Source organism: Lissotriton helveticus, chromosome 3_1 (genome assembly GCF_964261635.1).
Source record: "Lissotriton helveticus chromosome 3_1, aLisHel1.1, whole genome shotgun sequence".
NCBI classification, from domain to species: domain Eukaryota; kingdom Metazoa; phylum Chordata; class Amphibia; order Caudata; family Salamandridae; genus Lissotriton; species Lissotriton helveticus.
Genome location: NC_136061.1, coordinates 580,492,538 through 580,515,971, shown reverse-complemented (window position 1 = coordinate 580,515,971; position 23,434 = coordinate 580,492,538). Strand labels below are relative to the sequence as shown.

Sequence of the window (23,434 nt, the reverse complement as noted above, 5' to 3'; positions counted from 1 at the left end):
GTCTCTCTCTCATCTAAGGAGACTCGTGGTGCAGAGGCCTTGATCAGCTGCCTCACCCAAGTATCTTCTGGATGAATGATAATTCCCTGAAGCCGAATGGGGATAAGCCTGAGGTTCTACTGATGGGTAACCTACCCCACCTTAGGGGTCCTCACCTGTGGTCTGAGGCTATGGGTACTGTTCCTACTCCACTAACTATGGTCAATAATTTGGGAGTCTGGCTGGATTACAGTTTGGTGGAGTCACCAAGGTGGCTTCCACCTGCTTTGGCATTTTAAGACGGCTCAAGACAATTCTGGGTGGTCTTCCTGTCTCCACCCAAAAAAAACGTTATCCAGGCCATGGTCATTTCCAGACTGGATTAAAGAAACATTCTATTCCTAGGTTTCACGAAGGGCCTGCTCAAGCAGCTTCAGACAGTGCAAAACGCTGCTGCAAGACTTCTACTTCACCCCTTTTAGCTGATTTCCACTGCCGGCCTGGCCTGGGCTGCCAATTGAACGCTGTGTTCAATTTAAGGCATTATGCTATGTGCATAAATGTCTCTTTAATTTTGACCCATCTATCTTAGATCTCTCTTAGTACCATATTTACCTAGCTGGTCTTTTCGCTCAAGTAATCTTGATCTGGCTGTAATTCCCAGAATTAGGAAAACCTGTCAAGTAGGCAGAGCCTTTTTCTTCTTAGGTCTAAAGCAGTGGAATTCCTTTTCTCCTGATTTGAGAGCTTGTCGATCTCGTTCATTCTTCCGCAAGAAGCTAAAAACCTGGATGGTTTAAAGATCAAGTAAAAGGAATAAAACTAAACATTTGTGGGGAAAGAAAACATGAAATATTGTACTATAAAACAACATATTGGAAAATTGCTGCAGGGAAAGAAGCTGGTAATAAAAAAAAAACCCTGCAGTTCCTTAAGATTTCTTGCTTCAAAAAAGTTTACACTCAAGGAACAAAAAAAGAAATTAATAAAAATACAAGATTGATCTATTTCTACTGCTAATTAGCCTGTGACCTTCAGGAGTAATCATATTTTAAAAATAATGATTGGGATGCTAAATATCTTTGTAATTGCTTACTCGTTCTATAAATATGGGTCTTTTCTTTTAAGTCTCCATTCAAAAGATAGTTATGAAAAATTAACATCTAGTACTGTATTCTTATTCACACTGGTTTTAAGTGCTTTTTTTCTTCTTTTTTTCATTCTGTTTTTAAAAAAAAAAAAAATTATTTATTAAATGTGTTTACGGATTATAACATCTGCAATCATGACAGTATTCACACTGGTTTTAGCTCACAATTTTATCTTTCAAGGCTTCTGGATTGCTAAAATAAATCAGTTTGTAGCGATAACCAAATCCTACACCGCATGCAGTACCTAATCAAATCTGAAACGAACGACTGTGTAAGCACTGGTAATATTAAATTAAGCATTTACGTTTTCACGCGATTTTGAGAAAAAACACATTGCCATCAGTCAACTTGTAGTTTGACAACATCCAGTGTACCTGTAGTGTGGTTTAGAACTGCTTGACTAATAAAAGAAACACACCTTTAATTCTATGAGAGACATGTATGTATCTAAAACAAGTAGTGCACCAACTTTGATATAAAAACTAAAAAGGGGCGGCTTTGTTTACTTTTTCACTTCATTCTCTACCGTTGTCTTCTTGATAAAATGGATAAACATTGATACCAACAGAAGTAAGACATTGAAAAAAGAAATGGGGGAGCTTAATTGTTTAGTTTGATATGAGGCTTCAATTTGCAAAGGCCCCCAAAGGTTCAGAAAAATGATCAGCACCTGCCTTTTTATCTTCTTGAAAAGAAAAGCAGTTTTTTTGTGGTCTGGTTTTACAGAGCGAGCATTACCAAATAGAAGCTTTGGCTCCACCCACATGTTGAGAACAAGAAGTACATGTTTTGATTGGGCAGAAGGTGTGTGCTTCCACAAAAAAGTGCTTGTCCTCCACGCAGCTGTGATCATTGTTTATTTATCCAGGCGCCTAACCTTGAACTCTGAGTTGCACACCCATCATGTTGGAATGCTATTAAAATGTCTTAGAAAACTAAATAATTTATGTTGTTTTCCATTGGCAGCAGCAGTGGGAGGAGGGCATTTTCCTGTGTGAATATTTAGGTCTAGCATGACAGTGCAACTGTTACCTGGCCGTTTAACCTACACCAATATCCTTCTACAGGTCTTTGCTTCCAGACAAATACATGTTTATTCCCATGATATTTACTTGTAATGTTTCATAATACAATACAATGTTTATTTAAAGCCAGAACTAATGACATTGCCAATGATTGTTAGGTCTGGGAATTAATGGCATAACTATCAAAAGACCAATTTTTTATTTTTATTTGTTTGTTTTGTTTTTCCTTTCTAGTATATTGGTCCTCTCCTTTGAACCACGGTTTGTTTGTTTGTTTTTCGATAGCCTCTTTTAGCCATTGGCTTGAGACTTGTCAATCTGGTTTTGAGTAGAGAAGTATTTCTTTCTCACCTGATGCTATTGGCTGTTAAGTTGTATATTATTTAATTCAATGGAATGCTTGCATTGAAGTGCATGTGAGAGTATTCTACAACTATAAGCCAGTCTGTCTCCTCCTTTACGCTTGTTCCCTCCCATCCCACTTTCCCCTCTTATGTCTAGTCTTAACATTTTTTGTGTGTCTGAAGTGGATGGAAAGGAAACTCTTGTTATTGAAGGCTCCATTGCTATTGTTTCTTTCTTTTCCCTAGAAATGAATGTCAGTCTGTATTGAAGCCCTTCCCCCGCCTTCATTACAGTAATGTTTTTGTTTCGTCATGAAATGAAGAGCCGCTGCAAGGGACCAATCGTCACAATCCTTCATTTCTATGTCACAGAAACAAAAGAGTGCTTTGAATCTGTAAATAAAACGTACAGAGTAAGGACACATGCAATGGGAAGTCCTTATGGAAGGTTATATCATTAGAAAAGGACTACTAAAGAAATGAACCAAAGAAAAAGAAGCATTTCCAAAAGACAGTCAAAGGAGACAATGAAAATCATGGGCAGAAGATGGGCAGAGCTTAAAGCCCATATTCTGAGTACATCATGTCTCTTAGAGACGGCTCAACTGCTGCTTAGGCTAAACATAAAAACTCTCTTTTAGGTTGATCACATAGGGTCAGTTGATAGACTGTGGTGTCAAGCCAGACCTATAAAAGGAAGTTTAGTTTGATATATAATATTTCTCTCTTAGTTACTACTTGTGAAAATGGTTGCATTAACCCACCGTGCTGCTCAATTTACTATTCTTCCCTCGAAGGGAGGCAATACAAAAACCGCAGGCTCTTAGAAAGAGGACTTTGCTGGGCAATTTGGGCACAGAGTTGGCACCTCTAGGACTTCAGACTCCTTGAAAGTTTGAACTGGTCATCAATCTTGAAGCCAGGTACTTGCCTGTAACTATTCTGTCTCTTGATCCTATCTTGAAACGTCCAGTTGTTTGTTGTTCTGGGCAAAGAAGGAAATGGCTAAGTCATGTGATTTGTTCTGTGTCTTTATGCGGACATATTAATGAGTGTTATGTAGACAGTCGTGAGTGTGCAATATTTAGCTATATTAAAATATTAATGAGTGCAGTTCTTGCCTGAACAGTGAGAGGTAACAATGAATAATTTTTTTCAGTTTAAACAATTTTTATTGAATATCTAGAATGTGTACAAGTGTATCAATACAGCTCAAGCTGAATAAATATATTATAATTGCAATTGCTTAATAAAAATGACAAAAGAAAAATACTATAACGTGTCAGTATATCTACAAAGTCAAACTTGACATAATGTACTTTAATGCATGGTTGGAGAGAATCGTACTAGATATGAAAGAGTAGTAGAGATGGAAAAAAAGTATGAAAGGCTGGCTTGGAGTTCGTTCCCATTCCAAGGTCGCTACGGATTTGGTTTAGTAATATTGTCTGATAGCGTGGGGTGGAGGGCACTGTTAACAGCCTATACACACATTGTCACTTCGTGCTACAACTATTTCTGCGAGTGAAAGTAACTAATTACTTGGATTTCAGTGCTGCCAACAGTCTATAATGTTTGTTCGTTTCAACTCCCCATCGCATCTGGCAACCGGTGAATAGAGGTTGGGCTTGTGCTTGTGTTGACAAATGATTCCATTGGGTGTTTTGATCTGCTACAGCAATAAACTGCAAGCATAACAAATGACTTGTAGCATGAACACTTGGGGAATAATCTGAGTGAGAGAAACACAGTGTCGCCGCAGAACCAGTGTAGATCCCACGGGGGCTGAAGACGTCGTTTGGGACAAGGGCGTACATTCCCCGGCACTGTTGGAGCGTGATCTGAACTGTTTTCCTTTTCTTTATTTATAAATTTAGCTTCCTTTGCCACAGACTAAAGCCCCAGGCTGAATCCTTTAAATGTTTTAGCTTTTGGGTTTTTTTCCAGTCGAAAGTAAACATCGAATATAGCACAAAGCATTGGAATAAAGTTATTTTCTGTCGTCCTCAAAGCGAGATGTGGCGATAAAAAAACTTGGTTGCTGTTTGTTTATTCTATATCAATTTTTTGCTACTTGTGTTTTTGGAAATTTAGAATATAACATTGTTGCAGGTGAGGAGGGGGGGGGGAAGTGTGCTAGAAAACTACGAGCAGGCATTTTCGCAGATTGGTAGGGTGGCCGAGAGGGCTCTAGGAAGAGCTCAGTGACCGAGAGGGCTCTAGGAAGAGCTCAGTGAACGTTTCATTTGATGCTTTCTTCAGTTTTGTAATAATTTCAATTAGTGTAAAAGTACATATGTGATCATGTTTGAGTTCCAGTAATAACAAAAGTACAAATGCTATCTGTTAGAATTAAACACAGCAAACGCTCGATGTGGAAGAGCTGGTTTATTCACGTCTTGGTCTCTCGCACTCCGCCCGCCTCACACCAACGCTCTATCTCCGACGCCTCACTAACATTCCATCGGTCTGATGACACGGGAAAAGGGGAGGGGGTGATGGAACATACCATTTTAGGTTAACAGTAAAAGGAGATTACAACACATCTCCCTCTGTACAGGAAATAACAACAGTTTAGGAACAGTCCTCTGGGAGAGGAGAAGATGCTAAGCAGCCTTAAGTTACATAGTCTTTTTGCCAACTTGGAGGCTGGCGCACCCTGGTTCCTCTGGTCTCTTGAATGTCCGGCAAATTAACATCCTGGTTTTCCTCGCCATTGGCCATTGGCCATTGGAACACACACATCGGGGCAGGCACTTACACTGTCTATACTCCATGTGCTTCCATCTTCCTGCACCAGTGAGTTATTGTTCACTCTCTGTATTCTTGCAGGTTTGGAGAAAGATGACACTTTTGCACGTTCAATAACTGGTCTTTTGACTACCACCCATTGTCCAACCTGGAACTTCCTGCTAGTGGTGCCCCATTTCTGGTCGTACCTGGTTTTGTAATCCACTTGATGTTGTTCCACCTTGTCTCTTACAGACTTCCTGTCCACCCACACCGGACTACCTCCATTCAACCAGTTGGGGTTGAGCTTAGACCCCGGATTCCTCCCTTTGAGGGATACGAACGGGGATACTCCTGTCACAGCATTTGGAGAGGAATGATATGACCATAGTGTTTTCCTAATAGCTTCCTCTATCGGTTCATGCATAGAAACAGCCATTTGAATTGAGTTCTTCAACATCCTGTTTGCCCTTTCCACCATACCATTTGCTTTGGGACAGTAAAAAGGTGTTTTTATATGTGTGATAGCTAACTCTGACAAGAACTTTTTCATTGTATCTGACGTAAATTGAACGCCATTATCTGTCACCAGAGTGCTCGGAATACCTTCAGTAGCAAACACCTCCTTCAAAAACTCTATCAAGTCTTGTGTAGTTATTGTGGGGACAAACTTGGTACTGATCCAATTCGAGTGGTAATCTATAATTACAAACATAAATCTCTGGTTGGTATTAAGTACGTTCGTGGGACCTATTATGTCAATTCCCAACTTGTCCCATGGTTTACTCGGTACTTCTACTGGAATTAGAGGAGCCTTATGTATCACTTTGGATTTGTCACTTCTACCACACGCTTCACAGTCTTTTACCATGCTTTCCACCAACCCATCCATCCTAGGGAACCAATAGTGTTGTCTGACCTTACTCTTCGTCATGCTTCTTCCCGGATGACCCTCATGTGCTAACACTATGATCCTATCTTTCATGGCACCCGGAGGAATGACTTTGTTCCCTCTCCATATCTGACCATTCATGTTGGATAATTCGTTTCTCACTGTCCAATAAGGTTTAAGGTTTTCAGCTAACTCACTGTCATGTTCTGGCCACCCTTCCTCAATCAACTTCCCCAGTTCCATTAACACCGGGTCATTTTGGGATTCATTCTCCCACTCCTCCTTACTGATTGCCGGGTGTTCAACTGCGAGGATAGTTTCCTCTGGTGGTTCATCCACATTGTCTTCTCCCTGTATAGGCAACCTTGACATGCAGTCTGCTATGGTATTTTTTTCACCGGCCACATAACACATGGTGAAATTGTAACCTTGCAATGCCAGTATCCATTTAGCAATGCGTGGTGTGGCCCTCTCAATGTTTTTAGTAGAGAATAAGGGAATTAATGGTTTATGGTCAGACCTCAGAGTAAAGGGGATTCCCCAAAGGAAGAATTTAAAGTGATTTATTGCCCAATAACACGCTAGGGCTTCCCTTTCGATGGTGGAGTAATTAGACTCTGGGTCCTTCAGTGCCCTGGAAGCTAAAGCAATTACTCTCTCGCATCCATCAATCCTTTGAGTGAGAGATGCCCTTAGTCCCTTGCTACTGGCATCCGTTGTAAGTGTGGTTTTTTCATTTGGGTCAAACATGCCTAATGTGGGTGCTCTTGCAATGGCTGACTTAACATATTTGAATTCCTTTTAGCACTCACCATTCCAAACATAGGTACTGCTCTTTTTTAAAAGTTCCCTCATGTTGTTTGTGTGGCTAGAAAAGTTTTCAATGAACTTAGTCATGTATTCTACCAATCCCAGGAAGGATCTGAGCTCCTCCTTGTTAGTGTGAGCGGGTGCTAACATTACCGCTTCTACCAGGCTGGTTTTAGGCTTAATTCCTTCACCTGATATGGTGTGCCCTTGGTAAGTTACAGACTTGACCCCTATCTTGCACTTGTCCTTTTGAGTAGTGAAACCAGCTTTACTCAATTTGCACAAGACTTCTCTTAAGTTCAAGTTGTGCTCATCCTCTGAGTCTCCATAGATTAGTATGTCATCTTGGAAGCACAGGATTTTACTTAGGCCTTCCAGGATGTGCTGCATAATGCGTTGGAAGACCGCCGCCGCGGACGCCAACCCAAATGGCATACGGTTATATTGGTATGCCCCAAATGGCGTAATGAAGGAAGTCAGGCTTTTAGACTCTGGATGTAGGGCAACCTGATGGTACGCTGCCGAGAGGTCCAAAACACTGAAGAATTTGGCCCCCTTCAACACACTAAGCATCTCATTTATTCTAGGGAGAGGATGCCTCTCTACCCAGATGTTGGCATTGAGGTCCCTGAGATCCACACACAACCGAATCCCTTTGCCACCTCCCTTTGAAGCTACCACAATGGGGGCGAGCCACTCAGAGCTCTCAATCTTTCCAATTACCCCAATGGATTCCAACTTCTCCAGTTCTTTTTTTAAAGAGTCTCTCACCACCAACAGCACGGATCTAGCTTTATGTACCGTAGGCTTGTAATGTTTTTTCAGCTTTATTTTATGGAGGAACCCTTTCAATAATCCCAACTCACTTGAAAATACCTCAGGGAACTCCTCACACACCTCACTGCCAATGCTAGGTTGTTCTACCAGGTACACTGGTTCAGGAGCATTAGGGTCTAATTTGATGCCTAGGTCTTTTTGATGTTTCCATCCCAGTAAACACAAACCTTTCACAGTTAAATACACCTTTCCCACAGTGACTCTATCCTTGAATCTGATGTGCATAATGACCATTCCTACCAGGGGTATGGTATCACGATTGTATCCTCCTGGGTTGATATCTGGGGGCAATACTTCATATACTTTGTCAACAGACCTGGTTTTAAATGTAGTTTCATTTATAAGTGTGTAAGGTGAACAAGAATCTGCATATACATTGTAGGGCACATTGTCAAGCATGATCTCACACTCTGGGTAACTACAGTCTGAACTCTCAAGCAATTCGTTAACCAGGAATACAATGTCCCCTCTGGGCTCCTCATCCTCCAAAATAACATGGGTCACCTCTTTTTTTATGTCATGACATACCTTGGTAAAATGTCCCCTTTTGTTGCACTTCCTACACATAGCACCCCTAGCTGGACACTTTACACTATTAGCTAGGTGATTAGGATTTCCACAACGGAAACATTTCAACTTTTGTGACTCATCCCTCAGGAAGGAACTCCCTTTTTGTACATATTTGCCTTTGTCATGCCTGTTGGACACTTTCATTACTTCTTCTTCACATACATGTTTCACTTCAACAGCCTCCTTCATCTCATTCATGCAGAAAGCCGTGTGTTCGATGCTTTTTGCTATATCCACAGCCTGTTTCAAATCTGGGGCATCTGCAAGCAATTTTTCTTGTATTTTCCTTTCTGAAGTGCACCTAACCAATTGGTCTCTAATCAGAGAATCAGTGAGGTTACCAAAATCACAAGTGGAAGATAACCCTCTTAGGACCGCTATGTAATTCACTACTCTCTCATACTTACCTTGAAACCTTGAAAAGAATTTGTGTCGCTCCAACACTACATTAATCTTCTTTCCAAACTGTGCATCTAGTTTCTTCAAAGCGATTGGTATACATCTGGTGGAGCATCGCCTTCCCCACCTCCACCACTGCCTTCATTCTCAATTTCAGGTAAATTATCATAAATCTCTCTAGCGTGCTTACCCATATTATGTAACAAAATGTGCAACTTCCTAACCGATGAGAACCTGTTGCCTCCTATAGCTATTAAATAAGACTCAAAAATCCTTTCCCAATTTTTCCATGGAGTGAGGGGTTCACCGTCCTCATTTAGGAAGGGAGGTGGTTGTGACATTGACATTGCTGTAGCCATTTACGAATCAGGTTATGACTATGTACCAGGTACAGTGGCTAGGTTTACTTTGCTAACACTTCTCACCCACGTACACTACCTTAACTAATTTCCTAACACATGAGTATGCATACAAGCTATGGTTACGAGTGGATACACACTACCTGTATCTCTCCACTTTCACTGAATAAGACTTATCTAAGTAGACAATTCAGTATTCAGATACCAGTAACATTTTTCTACCCACAGTTTTCAATGTCAATAAGCATTTCAATCTTTATTGCTTTAAGAGTCTAATAATAGCTGTGCCCATCAGCGTGATAAGCGAGATGAGGATCCTGACAAAATTCCCAGATGTAAGCTGTGCCCGTCAGCGTGATTATAAAAATTACAATTTCCAGTGTCAATAGGCACCTCAATCTTTGTTGCTTTAAGAGTCTTATAATAGCTGTGCCTATCAGCGTGATTAGCGAGAAAAGGGTCCTGACAAGCTTCCCAGATGTAAGCTGTGCTTGTCAGCGCGATTACAAAAATTGCTTCATCTACGCTTCGTCACCAACAGGCTTCATATCAGCTGTGTCTATTATTGTATAGGCTCCTTGGCAAAACTCGGGCTCTTTTAAAGAAGGAACTGCCGCCCAACCAGGTGCTATGGTGTCACTCCTGCGCTTCGTCTCACACACTGGGCGCCCTCTCGTGACCAGAGAACCTTCGCACCCTCCACGGCTAAACTGCACAGCTGACAAACGCCGGAGCGCTAAAACTGCAGCAATAGCTGACTGACTGTAGATGGCGTCAAAGCTGTACCTCTACAGCTGACAGTTCTCCTCTGAAAACTTCTCCATCAAGTCTCTCACACTACTCGTCATAAAAGGAGAAGATAGACGGCTGCACAATCACACTGGCACCGTAACACTTTATTACTCAGCATCCGAGCTAACTTCGGCTAAATCGCCGATCATCCGTTAACGAGTCTCAGAGAGGCGGTAAATACTTGTGATGCGTCACCCCTTGACAGTTCACGGAGCGGAGACAGACCGATACGTCAGATTTGCGCTGGCCTCAATTTATCAAGAACTCCTTCCGTATATGTCATTAGGTAACACCTCAAGGAACCAAGCATCCCTATTATGCGGAGCAGACTTTCATCGCGCACAGTTCGCCGACAATCTTTCCTCCGCTTACCGATGTTTACACCACTGCGGTTACATTTATCTGTGACTCACGGTTACTTCTCGGGTTGGTGTCGTGGCTCACGGCAGTGCAAAATAAACGGGGGAAGACAAGGACCTGCCCCCCGCGCAGCCCCGTCGCCAAATTGTTAGAATTAAACACAGCAAACGCTCGATGTGGAAGAGCTGGTTTATTCACGTCTTGGTCTCTCGCACTCTGCCCGCCTCACACCAACGTTCTATCTCAGACGCCTCACTAACATTCCATCGGTCTGATGACACGGGAAAAGGGGAGGGGGTGATGGAACATACCATTTTAGGTTAACAGTAAAAGGAGATTACAACACTATCTATGCAGCATGGCCAGGAAATGGCGTTTTATTTGGTGCGTCAACCATTCAAAATGTTTCCATTCAAATGACTGAACTCTGGGAACATATTATTATTCCTTAAACCAGTTACAGTGGAGTGGGAAAAGTGAGTGTAAGGAATTTTGGCCACCAACCATGGTTTTCGTCCCCACCTGGTGAGTCTTTAGAGACCGTGCCAATACAAACGAGATTTTTGATAAAGAGCATTTCTTTCGCCACAAAGTTTTGCTATAAAAGGTTATACTCTCTCCTTCACAGCAGCCACTACAAGATTCTTCTTTCTTTATTTTGGAAAGATGCGTACAATGTGAGTAATACAGACGTAGGCATACGTACCTTTGCTGAGTATGTGCCAAGAAGCATATTCCACTCTTTAGCGGCATGACAGAAATTTGAATAGCTTGCTTGACTAAATATCTTGTTAGCGCTCCTACTGAGCAAACAAGTCAAGATTGTACACAGCACTTAAAAATATCAAAGCATATACCTTTTACTTAACTTAATAAGAACTACATAAATATGCTGAATATTCATTTTAATTTAAATATGCAAAGACAGTGTTATTTAAAGCCAATCGATGTTCCTTAGAAAGACATCTGCAAGTGCTATATAGAGCCTTCTTCAGAAACGTAAGCATCCATTTTAGAAACTTACTTCAGGCAATTAATAATTGTTTTAACGCTGTTTGACATAAAAGATCTTGTGTATAAACAAAAAGCCGACATTAGAAATGACAGTGCTAGGCCTTTTATTGGCTTTTGGGATAGTTCGCGCTGAGACCTCTATAACGTTATGTCCACATAAGCTATCCATGCCCAATGTGCATCCTTTTTTTCCAACATCCTGGGGATTCTAAAGGTACTCAGGATTTGTGTATTACCCTGGAGGGGACTGGGAAATTAGCAAAAATGTTGCTACATTTTGTATTTTGGAGGGAAAATGGGAAAAAGTGCTGCAGAAGAAAGCGTCTGGTTTTTCCCTGCTAATGGCATCAACTAAGGGTTGTGGTGCTAAAATCACCATCTTCCCAGCTTTCAGGAACAAGCAGACTTGAACTGTATTGAGATTTTACTGGGAGATAGCCCCTTATTCCTATTTTTTTGTGCTTTTAACCTACTTCCGGTTAGAGCTGTGAAACCCATGGTGGATCTCAAAGAGCTATACATTTCTGAATAGTAGACAATTCTGAAAGGGGTCATTTGTGTAGATTCTTCAAGGTTATAAAGAGTAACAGTTGATATAAAATAATATTGAAATTGAGTTGGAAAAAAGTAATTTGTGTCTCCGTTTTCATCTGTAACTTCTTACTATGGCAGATTTTCAAAAGCAATATACAGTTCCGTCCACTAGACCTTTGTGGTTGCGGGGATATATAGGGCTTGTAGGTTCTCCAAGAACCCAAGGTACCCAGAGCTAACAACCAAGCTGTACCTTGCAGTGGTTTTTCATTGTGTACTGCCTATACAGCAGTTCATATGGTAACTTTATAAAGAATGTAAAAAGAGTATGAAGGAAAACTCTTGTGTGGGTAGGCAAAGTACCCACGAAAGGGCACCAAATGCAACAAAGGTGAGGTATCATTTTTATCTGGAGACCTGGGGAAAGCTGATAGGTAGGAAGTTTGTGCCGGCCCTGTGATGCCACAATTTTCCTACACACAAATGTGAGAAAAATGTGATTTTATTATTTTTTAGATTATCTGAGCTTTGCTTGGGATTCTGGTTAAGAAAACGTTGGGGGATCCATGCAAGCCACACCTCACTGGATGTCTAGTTTTCAGCAGTGTCTGGGTTTGGTAGGTTTCCCTGGATGGCTGCTGAGCCCAGGACCAATAATACAGGTTCCCATGTTGTTTGGGATAGTTGTGATGTCTCCACAATACATACGTTTTGGCCCTTCCCTGTCGTGGGCACTTGGCCCATCGACACAAGTGAGGTAGCATTTTGTATCGGGAGACATGGTGGGACGCTGGGTGGTTGGAAATTAGTGGTTTACTTCTGATTCTGGAAGAATACGGCAAGGAATTTCAAGGGAGATGTGTGATTATAGTCACATTTTGAGGTATGCAGGCCATTGTGGCTAAGAAAACTTGATGGGATCCACAAGAGGCTCACCACTTTGTCCTCCCCTGGGTGTCTATTATACGAACATATCTAGAGTTCGTAGATTTTCCTTATAAACAATGTACACATTGGCAGAGAAAGACAGAAAAGACTAATATTACTGGCCAACCATCTACTGGTTGGATTTGGCACATGGTTGGGGAAAAGGTTCAAAATGTAAATGTTATTAATAAGAGATTTTACAAAAATGAAATTCACTGTTAATAATTAAAAGTTAAAACAAAAACAGAACCATGACTCACAGCTCATGAGCTGTAAAGCCTCACAAGGCACCAGCTGCTTTACATGCCATTCACACACCTTTTATGTGTGACAGACAAAACCATTCATACCACCATCTGCGGGCCCAGCACATTACAACACTCACATCAACATATGCCATTCAAGGGTCATTCAAATTCATATGCCCAAATGACTGACACCGCATTCCCACGGGCTGGGGGAGTGTGTGGACTGCCGTTTGGCTGACAATATGTGTGTAGTGACCAATAACAAGTCACTACTCACACACTCCACCAGCCAAATGCCAGCTCTCACACACCGCCAGCAAAGCGCCAGTCCACGCTCACCGCCAGCCAAATGCCAGTCCATGCACACCGCCAGCCCGAATGCCAGTCTACGTACACCACCAGCCAAGCACCAGTCTACGTACACCACCAGTCAAGCGCCAGTCCACGCACACCACCAGCCATGCGCCAGTCCACGCACACTGACCGGCCTGCCAAGCACCAGTCCATGCACACTGCCAGCCAAGCGCTAGTCCACACACATTACCAGGCAAGCACCAATCCACGCACACCAACCCACCAACCAAGCGCCAGTCCATGCACACCACCAGCCAAGTGCCAGTTCACACTTACCCCCAGCACATTTTTTAAACAAAAAAAATACAAATCAATTTGAAGAAAATAAAAAAATAACTATGGCCTCAAATACAACAGGTCTAACTAAATACATCAAACTACTGCCAACTGTGAAACTGAACAAAAAATATAAAATGATACAGACCAGTCAGTTTACTTTTGCGCCCAGACTCAACAATTCTACAACTCCTACAGAGAGTTTTTTGGGCATGGGAGGAATGTAATCATGGTAGTGACGATCTGTCAATCTAACATTAAATCAATGGGGTATCACCCACAGAATCAAAGGACCTGGGTATAGAATAGTATGAAAAACGGTGGTCCTTGACTTTAAATCAAACAAAATTTACATGAATATCATTTCTGATTTGATAATGCGATTAAATCTGCATACATTGATTCAAGCAAGGTAAGGGAGATATATTCAAGTAGACAATAAATTCGTGCACATTGAATGCAAGGAAAAAACAGTACCCAAAAATGATACGTTCAGCCTATAAAAAGAAAGAAAAGATTATAGCCACACTCTGGGTACTTGTATTACCAAAATTTACACATTTATTTACAATCTCATAAAACAATTATGATCATAAACTGCGCAAAAGACTATCAAAAAGTAGTCAGAGGAAAGGAAAGGGGTGCTCAAGTCATTTGAAGGAAGAAAAAGGGGAGAGGATAGCAATTGTACTGTACAATTATGATATTTACATAAACCTAAGCGGAGAACCTTCCGCTGTCATATGGGCCTGTCCACAACAATTGGGGAAGGAAAGAAATAATTGGTACAGGCACACAAATTATAAAGCGTCGACGTTTCGACCCTGGTGCTTCTGGGGTGTTTTAGGACCTCGGCTGCAGGTCTTCTTCAGGACAAGGGGCAAGGGTTGGGATGGAAGGGTGGGGAACTTGGCCGTGATCCAACCAGTGGTCTGGATCGAACACCTGAAGTACAAGAATGAGGTAGGTGTTAGAGACTATATATGGATTAGTTTACAAGAGTGTTGTTCAATGTAGGCTACTGGGTACATTACCAATGAAGCTGGTCAGGTTGGACCTCCGTCCGAGCTTCCAGGGGGTAGGTCACCTATTAGGTAAAGAAAAAATGGAACTGGGTCAGTGCCCGTCTCCCAAGGGAAACTAACTCCAAGTGTCCAGTCTACTCATAGTTCGCCATGGGTCTAGACTCACCTAATATCTGGATGGTGATCTGGTATGAACTCAGATGGATATTCTGCCTGATCCTTTAAGCATGACCGGTGAGGGATGGAGAAATTAATCAAATGCCTCATCTAGGTGTCGATTTCTAGATCTATTGGTAAGTACAAGGAGGGACTTACCACTGGTTGTGAATAGATAAAATGTCCTACCGGTGCCCCCGTGGGCACTCCGGTGGTGGTGTTTGGTACCAACGTTGCCTCTATAATTAAATTCAGAGGTTGGATATAGAGACTAGGTTCTCTCTTCAATTTCCGATGGAAAGTTGGATACCCAAGTTACCTAATACGAGAGAAACAACAGAGAGGTATAGTAAAATACTTCATCTGTTCATCTAGGTGATTTGTTAGTAGAACGTTCAGGTTCAAATTAATTAACGTTCGACCAAGGACGATTGAGGTTACCATATTCTTACCTTGTTTGAAAAGAATTGAAGTGCCGAATAACGGCTGGATAACGCGAGCAACTTCTACCGTCATCTACTCAGATCGGAGAACAGCGTCTTAACTCGGCTGTTACTTCCGTGTTAGAGCTAGCATCACGTGTACTCCTATTAGCCAATAGGAGGAGATTAGTCCGCTAGTGGACATTAAGAAAGGACTATTAACTTTGGTCCATCATGGCGATCAACAAGGGACTCATCATTGCGGCTGCATGTTAAGTAATTAGCACGCATCATGCGGAATGAAAAGAATTGGGGCATGCCGATTGAAAACCGAATTAGTTATCACGGTATATGGAGCATGCCTGTAATTCAGTTGGATCATATTGGAGTCAATTATTAATTCCGAAACACTAGTGGACATTGGGGATGGACTATGTAAATTAAGTACATCTTAGGGATCAACAAAGGACTCATCATCACGGCTGCATTGAAATAGATTCCCCGCATCATACGGAATGAAAGGCTTAGGACATGCCGATTTTGTAGTCACAGTATATGGAGCATGCCTATAAATCAATTGGATCATATTGAAGTCAATTATTAATTTAGATGGTTAACACATCATTTTGAAACCTCAATTGTTCACAAATACAATTGCACAAAGTCGTACAGTCGGGTCATTTTGGAGTCACCTATTAGTCTCAATGGTGAACACATTCAATGTTAACAGATATAATTGCATGTGTTGGTATAATATACAATAGAGTAACACAAAGTCGTACAGTAATTATATTTCAATACAATACACAATACAGGGGTTACATATACTGGACACTGTGATGTACAATATTACTACAAGTAAAGTTATGTTCTGTAGGGTGGAACTAGTCGTTTGTCCTCCAGCGACATTCACGGGTGCTTAGGAGTTTAGCATAGTTGCCACCTCGGGGATTTTTGATAACCTTCTCTATTATCCACCATGTGAGACTTTCAGGTTGGTGGTTGAATTTCAAAAAATGATCCACTAATGGGGCCCCTTGTACCTTGCAGCGTATTTTGCTGCAATGTGTAGAATACGGGTCTTAGTCTTTTGGGTAGTTTGGCCAATGTACATTGTACATTGAGACTAATAGGTGACTCCAAAATGACCCGACTGTACGACTTTGTGCAATTGTATTTGTGAACAATTGAGGTTTCAAAATGATGTATTAACCATCTAAATTAATAATTGACTTCAATATGATCCAATTGATTTATAGGCATGCTCCATATACTGTGACTACAAAATCGGCATGTCCTAAGCCTTTCATTCCGTATGATGCGGGGAATCTATTTCAATGCAGCCGTGATGATGAGTCCTTTGTTGATCCCTAAGATGTACTTAATTTACATAGTCCATCCCCAATGTCCACTAGTGTTTCGGAATTAATAATTGACTCCAATATGATCCAACAAAATTACAGGCATGCTCCATATACCGTGATAACTAATTCGGTTTTCAATCGGCATGCCCCAATTCTTTTCATTCCGCATGATGCGTGCTAATTACTTAACATGCAGCCGCAATGATGAGTCCCTTGTTGATCCCCATGATGGACCAAAGTTAATAGTCCTTTCTTAATGTCCACTAGCGGACTAATCTCCTCCTATTGGCTATAGGAGTACATGTGATGCTAGCTCTAACACGGAAGTAACAGCCGAGTTAGGACGCTGTTCTCCGATCTGAGTAGATGACGGTAGAAGTTGCTCGGGTTATCCAGCCGTTATTCAGCACTTCAATTCTTTTCAAACAAGGTAAGAATATGGTAACCTCAATCGTCCTTGGTCGAACGTTAATTAATTTGAACCTGAACGTTCTACTAACAAATCACCTAGATGAACAGATGAAGTATTTTACTATACCTCTCTGTTGTTTCTCTCGTATTAGGTAATTTGGGTATCCAACTTTCCATCGGAAATTGAAGAGAGAACCTAGTCTCTATATCCAACCTCTGAATTTAATTATAGAGGCAACGTTGGTACCACACACCACCACCGGAGTGCCCACGGGGGCACCGGTAGGACATTTTATCTATTCACAACCAGTGGTAAGTCCCTCCTTGTACTTACCAATAGATCTAGAAATCGACACCTAGATGAGGCATTTGATTAATTTCTCCATCCCTCACAGGTCATGCTTAAAGGATCAGGCAGAATATCCATCTGAGTTCATACCAGATCACCATCCAGATATTAGGTGAGTCTAGACCCATGGCGAACTATGAGTAGACTGGACACTTGGAGTTAGTTGCCCTTGGGAGACGGGCACTGACGCAGTTCCATTTTTTCTTTACCTAATAGGTGACCTACCCCCTGGAAGCTCGGACGGAGGTCCAACCTGACCAGCTTCATTGGTAATGTACCCAGTAGCCTACATTGAACAACACTCTTGTAAACTAATCCATATATAGTCTCTAACACCTCCCTCATTCTTGTACTTCAGGTGTTCGATCCAGACCACTGGTTGGATCACGGCCAAGTTCCCCACCCTTCCATCCCAACCCTTGCCCCTTGTCCTGAAGAAGACCCGCAGCCTCGGTCCTAAAACACCCCAGAAGCACCAGGGTCGAAACGTCGACGCTTTATAATTTGTGTGCCTGTACCAATTATTTCTTTCCTTCCCCAATTGTTGTGGACTGGCCCATATGACAGCGGAAGGTTCTCCGCTTAGGTTTATGTAAGTATCATAATTGTACAGTACAATTGCTATCCTCTCCCCTTTTTCTTCCTTCAAATCACTTGAGCACCCCTTTCCTTTCCTCTGACTACTTTTTGATAGTCTTTTGCGCCGTTTATGATCATAATTGTTTTATGAGATTGTAAATAAATGTGTAAATTTTGGTAATACAAGTACCCAGAGTGTGGCTATAATCTTTTCTTTCTTTTTATAGGCTGAACATATCATTTTTGGGTACTGTTTTTTCCTTGCATTTAATGTGCACGAATTTATTGTCTACTTGAATATATCTCCCTTACCTTGCTTGAATCAATGTATGCAGATTTAATCGCATTATCAAATCAGAAATGATATTCATGTAAATTTTGTTTGATTTAAAGTCAAGGACCACAGTTTTTCATACTGATCTGTCAATCTAGCCTCAACCTCCACAACTCCAATTCCAGGAAAACCTGCCTGCTCCGCTACAACAAGGCTGCCTATCTTAGCCTGCTGAAACTGAACAAAACTAATCTTTGTATCTGGAGAACACTCCTTGAATACAACAAAAGCATTGTAGGTTGCCAAATGATACAGATGGACAGCCAACTTCTTATACTAAATGAATGACTTATGAAAACTACGGTAAGGCTCCAAGATCTACTCTATCTACACCAACCATGTGCTTATTTAATCTAAAATGCACACAGGTTTGCACGCTTCAGCAGCCTGACAAAAGTACTTCACCCCAAACAATCACAGGTGAAGTACTTTTATCATGTATGGTAGTCAGCATGTAGATAGCTATCATGTCTGAAAATTGCACAGCTAGAAGTTAACTACGCAAGGCACTGCTCTGTCCCCTCTAACGTTTTTTTTTTTAACAAACAAGCGCTTTAGGGTAAGCATTATGATTGTAGGGGATTGTGCCACATGCAACAGTGTCCACTTTGAACAATTTCATGAACAATTGCACACCCATGTAGAAGTTATCTAGGTATAAATGGTGCCCTTTGTTAAAAAGTCCTCTATCACATTTCCACACAATTTTCTCACTGACCCCAAAACAGGACGGACAACCAGGGGGGTCAATAGTGAAATCTCTACCAGTGTACACCATGAAATTATAGACATATTCAGTACTTCCCTCAGACAGCATATACATCTTAATTCCCTAATGTGCCCTGTTGCTAGGAATCTACTGCCTAAAAACCAAACAGCCCTTGAACAGGACCAAAAACTCATCCACAGTTATTTCTATCCCTGCACATAGATCTCTGAAAAGCGATCTACAAAATGATCCCGGACAGTCCAAGTCTTGAAGAGACGGTCATAATCAGGGTGATCCCACAGCATTGCTTAGGCATTATCAATAATATGCAGTATCCGAAGCAGAAGCAAATACCGATAATGACTCATGGTTGCAGGAAATATAACGGTTGACATCAAGGGACTAGTTGACAAATATGAAGCAAGTGACAACTTCCTTATCAATCCCATCAAATAAGTTCAACCCCAAAACTCATTCAGCTCAACCAGATTTGTGGGAATCCACCGGGTAGCTCTGGAGTGGGGCTTAAATCTGGCACTTTTCTCTCTCATATACTGTTCAGCATACACATTAGTTTGTTCAGTAATCGCGTCCAAAAATACATTAGCCATAAACAACTGAAAGGAGTTTATTGGGAAAATGTTTTCAGTTTTGACTCTACACCCAGTGATGCCATTAAAGGCTGGCAACACCGACTGCTCCATGTTTGGGGCAACTCCGAGTTCAGCACTTCTAGTGGGAAGCCTTTGAGCCCCAGGCTGCAATCCAGATGTCTCTTGCTGCACTATTGTCATATCCGTGTTCTCCTCTAAAAAGGCATTTTCTCCGCACCAGAGAGTGGCTTCATCATCAGACGATTCTTCTCGATCAGAAAATTTACTGTCAATCTTGGACTTTCTATTCTGCCTCTGAAGCAGAGTCCGTCTTAGAGCCATGGTAAGAGGAAGCAAAAAGCAAGCTCACAATCTGCTGAGTGGTAATCCTGTTGCTAGCCAAAATCCTTACTAATAAAAGTTACACAACAAATAAGTCAAAAATAACCAACATTGTCTTAAATAAGTAATATACTAAACAGAAAGCAAACCTACTGGCATACAGTAATCTGGAAGGAAAAGTCAACCAATACAAAGCACACAATTATCTATATACTCAAAAATGATACCACTCACTTGCTAGAGACCGCTAGACTGAGGACACACTTCTGCAGGGCAATGATACTCATTTGGAGTAAACAGTACAAAAAGTAATTTTTACAAAACACATGCAAATACATAAATTGCAGATCTACCAGTGCCAAAACCGCAAGAAGAGTCACAGCAAAGGAAATTAAAAGCTTTGCACTATAATAAAAAGGAGAAATAAAAAATAACAATCACAAATGCAAACGATGACGAGCTGAAACAGTTAACATTATAAAACACTATGAAGTCTACCCATCACCATCAAAATGCCAACCACACACATCATCCAGAAGCCAGTCAACACAGACTGTCAGCCAGAAGTCAGTCGACACACACCGCCAGCAAAATCCCCAGGTTAAACCCACTATCAGTCAAATGTCAGACCACACACACTGCCAGCCAAGCGCTAGGCCACACACCCCACCAGCCAAACAACAGTCCACACATACTGCTAGCCAAACGGCAGTACAAGGACACCACCAGCCAAGGGCCAGTCCACGCACACTGCCAGCTCAGTGCTAGTCCATACACACCGCCAGCCAAGTGCCAGTCCATACACACCGCCGGCCAAGTGCCAGTCCACAAACATACAGCCAGCCAAGCGCCAGTCTACACACACCACCAGTCCACACACACTGCCAGGCAAGTGCGAGTCCACACACACTGCCAGGCAAGCGCCAGTCCACACACACTGTCAGCCAAACACCAGTATATGCAGTCAATCAGCCGAACTCCAGTTCACACATACACACACTGAATATTTTCTTGCTATCTAGTGGCTCTCTGCCCCCTCGGGGTTGATGGGCCTAAAAATATGGCGGCTCTGCAATGGCTAAAACGTTGCCCCAAAGAAGGGGAGGGATCCATGTCCAAGGGGCTACTCCCAGACATAATTATTCAAACCCCTGGTGTCTAGTGATTTTCTACCCCCATTAAGGGCAGATTGGCCTAAAAATATGGCCAATCTGCCCCCGGGGGGTGAGGGGGATGCAAAAAAAGCCAAATTCCCCCCAAGGGGAGCGACCCTTACCCAAGGGGTTTGTCACTGCAATTGTGGAACATAATCCCAGGTGTCTAGTGGGTCAAGGGGGCATATTGGCCGGAAATAAATGGCTGAACTAGCACCGGGAAGCGGGGGGGGGGGACACTGATGATATATGCCCCCAGGGGAGCGACCCTTGCCTAGGAGATCGCCCTGGTGATCCAGTGGTGTGAATTCCTGCTGCACGATCGCGGCCCATCCATGATCGTGGAACAGGGGTTCACTACATACAGACATAGGGGGAGAAGGAAAAGCTCCCCCCCCCCCTTTGTCTGTGTGGCCTCAACTCACCCCCCCCCCACCCCCGCAGAAGAACTCACCAAAGGCATTCTCTCTAATGCACCTCGCTGAAAGCAAATAGCAGCAATGGGAGAGCGCCAGCACTTCCTCTGTGGGTGGGTACGAGGATGGCTTGGAGCCATCCTCAGCCCATGCCCACCGTGTGTAAGGATGACTCCAAGTTATCCTTGACACACAAGAGGTTAAGTACTGCAGATTGTTTACAATACCCTGCACATTGAAAATTCAGGTATGTAGATATAAAATCATTTAATGTCTTGTTCAGAGTCATTTTCCTTTAATAATGGGAAGTTAATTTTTTCTTGTCCCTAATGGTCCAAACTGTCTGCAGTCCATTTTAATTCGAAACTTTTTATGGTTTAAATCTCTTTATTCTGGTTGTATGTATAACACATACTCTCGCCTACATTTAGTGGCTGGTGAGGTAAAACAGGAAGGTGGGGGTGGGAGAGAGTACGAGGGGCAGGGAAGGAGGGGGAAATGCGAGAGTGAGGGAAGGGGAGGGGATGGGGGTCTCCCACTTGGTAGGATTTGGGGGGAGGTACACGTTGTCCAGAATGTGAGTGAGTAAGTATCCTGGAAGCAAAGGGTCTAGTTGGTGTTCCCCCTGGGTGGTGTGGAGCGGATTATTAATAATACACTAGTGCAGGGTCACCACTTCGTCCACGGGTTCTTAACAAGTAAGGAAGAATCGACTCTGGAGCAAAGTACAACCATAGGTGATTTATTAGCATTCATGAATGGGGCTCCATCCAACAAGCACCATAAAGATACTCAAGGAGAGAGCACACTGAACGATGGTTACATTGGTTTTTATAGCAAAGATCACACGCAAGGGACGCCCAGAGGTAAATGGAGCTTTGGGAAGAACACACAAATGAGACAATCGGTAAGAATCAACAGCCTTGGCGCCTTGTGTAACTGTCGCATCCTGAAGCTGCACAACAAGATAGGCTATCTGAATAAACTTTATCTAAGGCTTTACCATTGTTTAAAAACCCTGTGCAGACACCAGCTGTTATTTTGCGCTGACTCTGCATGTTTACGCAGCCTACAATGTCCCAATCTAGATTCTTTACCAATGTTTACGCAGGTGCGATCTCAAGGATAGAGCCAGGCTGAAAGCAGGGCAGGGGTTCAAAATGGATGACGCACAGCTTAATCAAAAAACGAGAGAATCAGGTTTTACATTTCAACATTGGGTGCTCCTTAGTTCTTTCAGTAGCTTTGTGTCTGCTCACCAGCCTTGGTCCTCTCCTCCTGTCAATCGGAGCACCCAGAGATATTGGGAAGGTGAGCCCTTGTCAGTCTAGAGCAAGGAAGCTTCAAGTTTTTTATTTTATGATTTTGGAACTCAAAAGAGATCCACATAAAAAAAATAAAGTATACATTTACAAAAAGTAAAATATGATTTACAAATGCACTAAATGTTATAAAACATCAGATAAAACCAATATTAATAATCATGACCTCCATATAAATGTTTTAATACATGTCTAAAAAGCACTTAAAGTAAAAAATCCTATGACAAAATATTGCATTTGGTGGTTCATAATTGAAGTCTGTTAATGCAGAAGCAGAAAAAATGGATAATTGTAAACAGATTGGCCTCATCCATTTACGTCGATACAATAATAGGGGCAGATGAATAGCACATGGGTAACATCCTGCATAGAATTATTGCACAAATTACAAACTGGAGAGGAACCATACCATTTAGATAATGTTGTTTAGAGGGAGTATACCCTGCCTCAATAATAACCAAAAGCGGCGCACTCCATGGGGGAGGTTCCAAGTGATATAAGCTTGTACTTTGTTTATCGCACAGGAATCAATAGCTGGATGAGTGCCTCTCTTTAGAATACGGGCTTCCCTATCCATGGTGAAACTTAATTTCCAGGTGGCCTGTTTCAAAGTGGTCTTTATTGGATATGGCGATAGGATAAAAAGTACAGATTCAT

General features: G+C 42.0%; 1 protein-coding gene across 1 annotated transcript in view; it reads left to right on the top strand.

Annotated features, from left to right (window-relative positions):
• PTTG1IP (PTTG1 interacting protein) overlaps positions 1-23,434 on the top strand; it is a 262,047-nt gene that overhangs the window by 10,188 nt on the left and 228,425 nt on the right. The gene's annotated exons all lie outside the window — the stretch shown is intronic.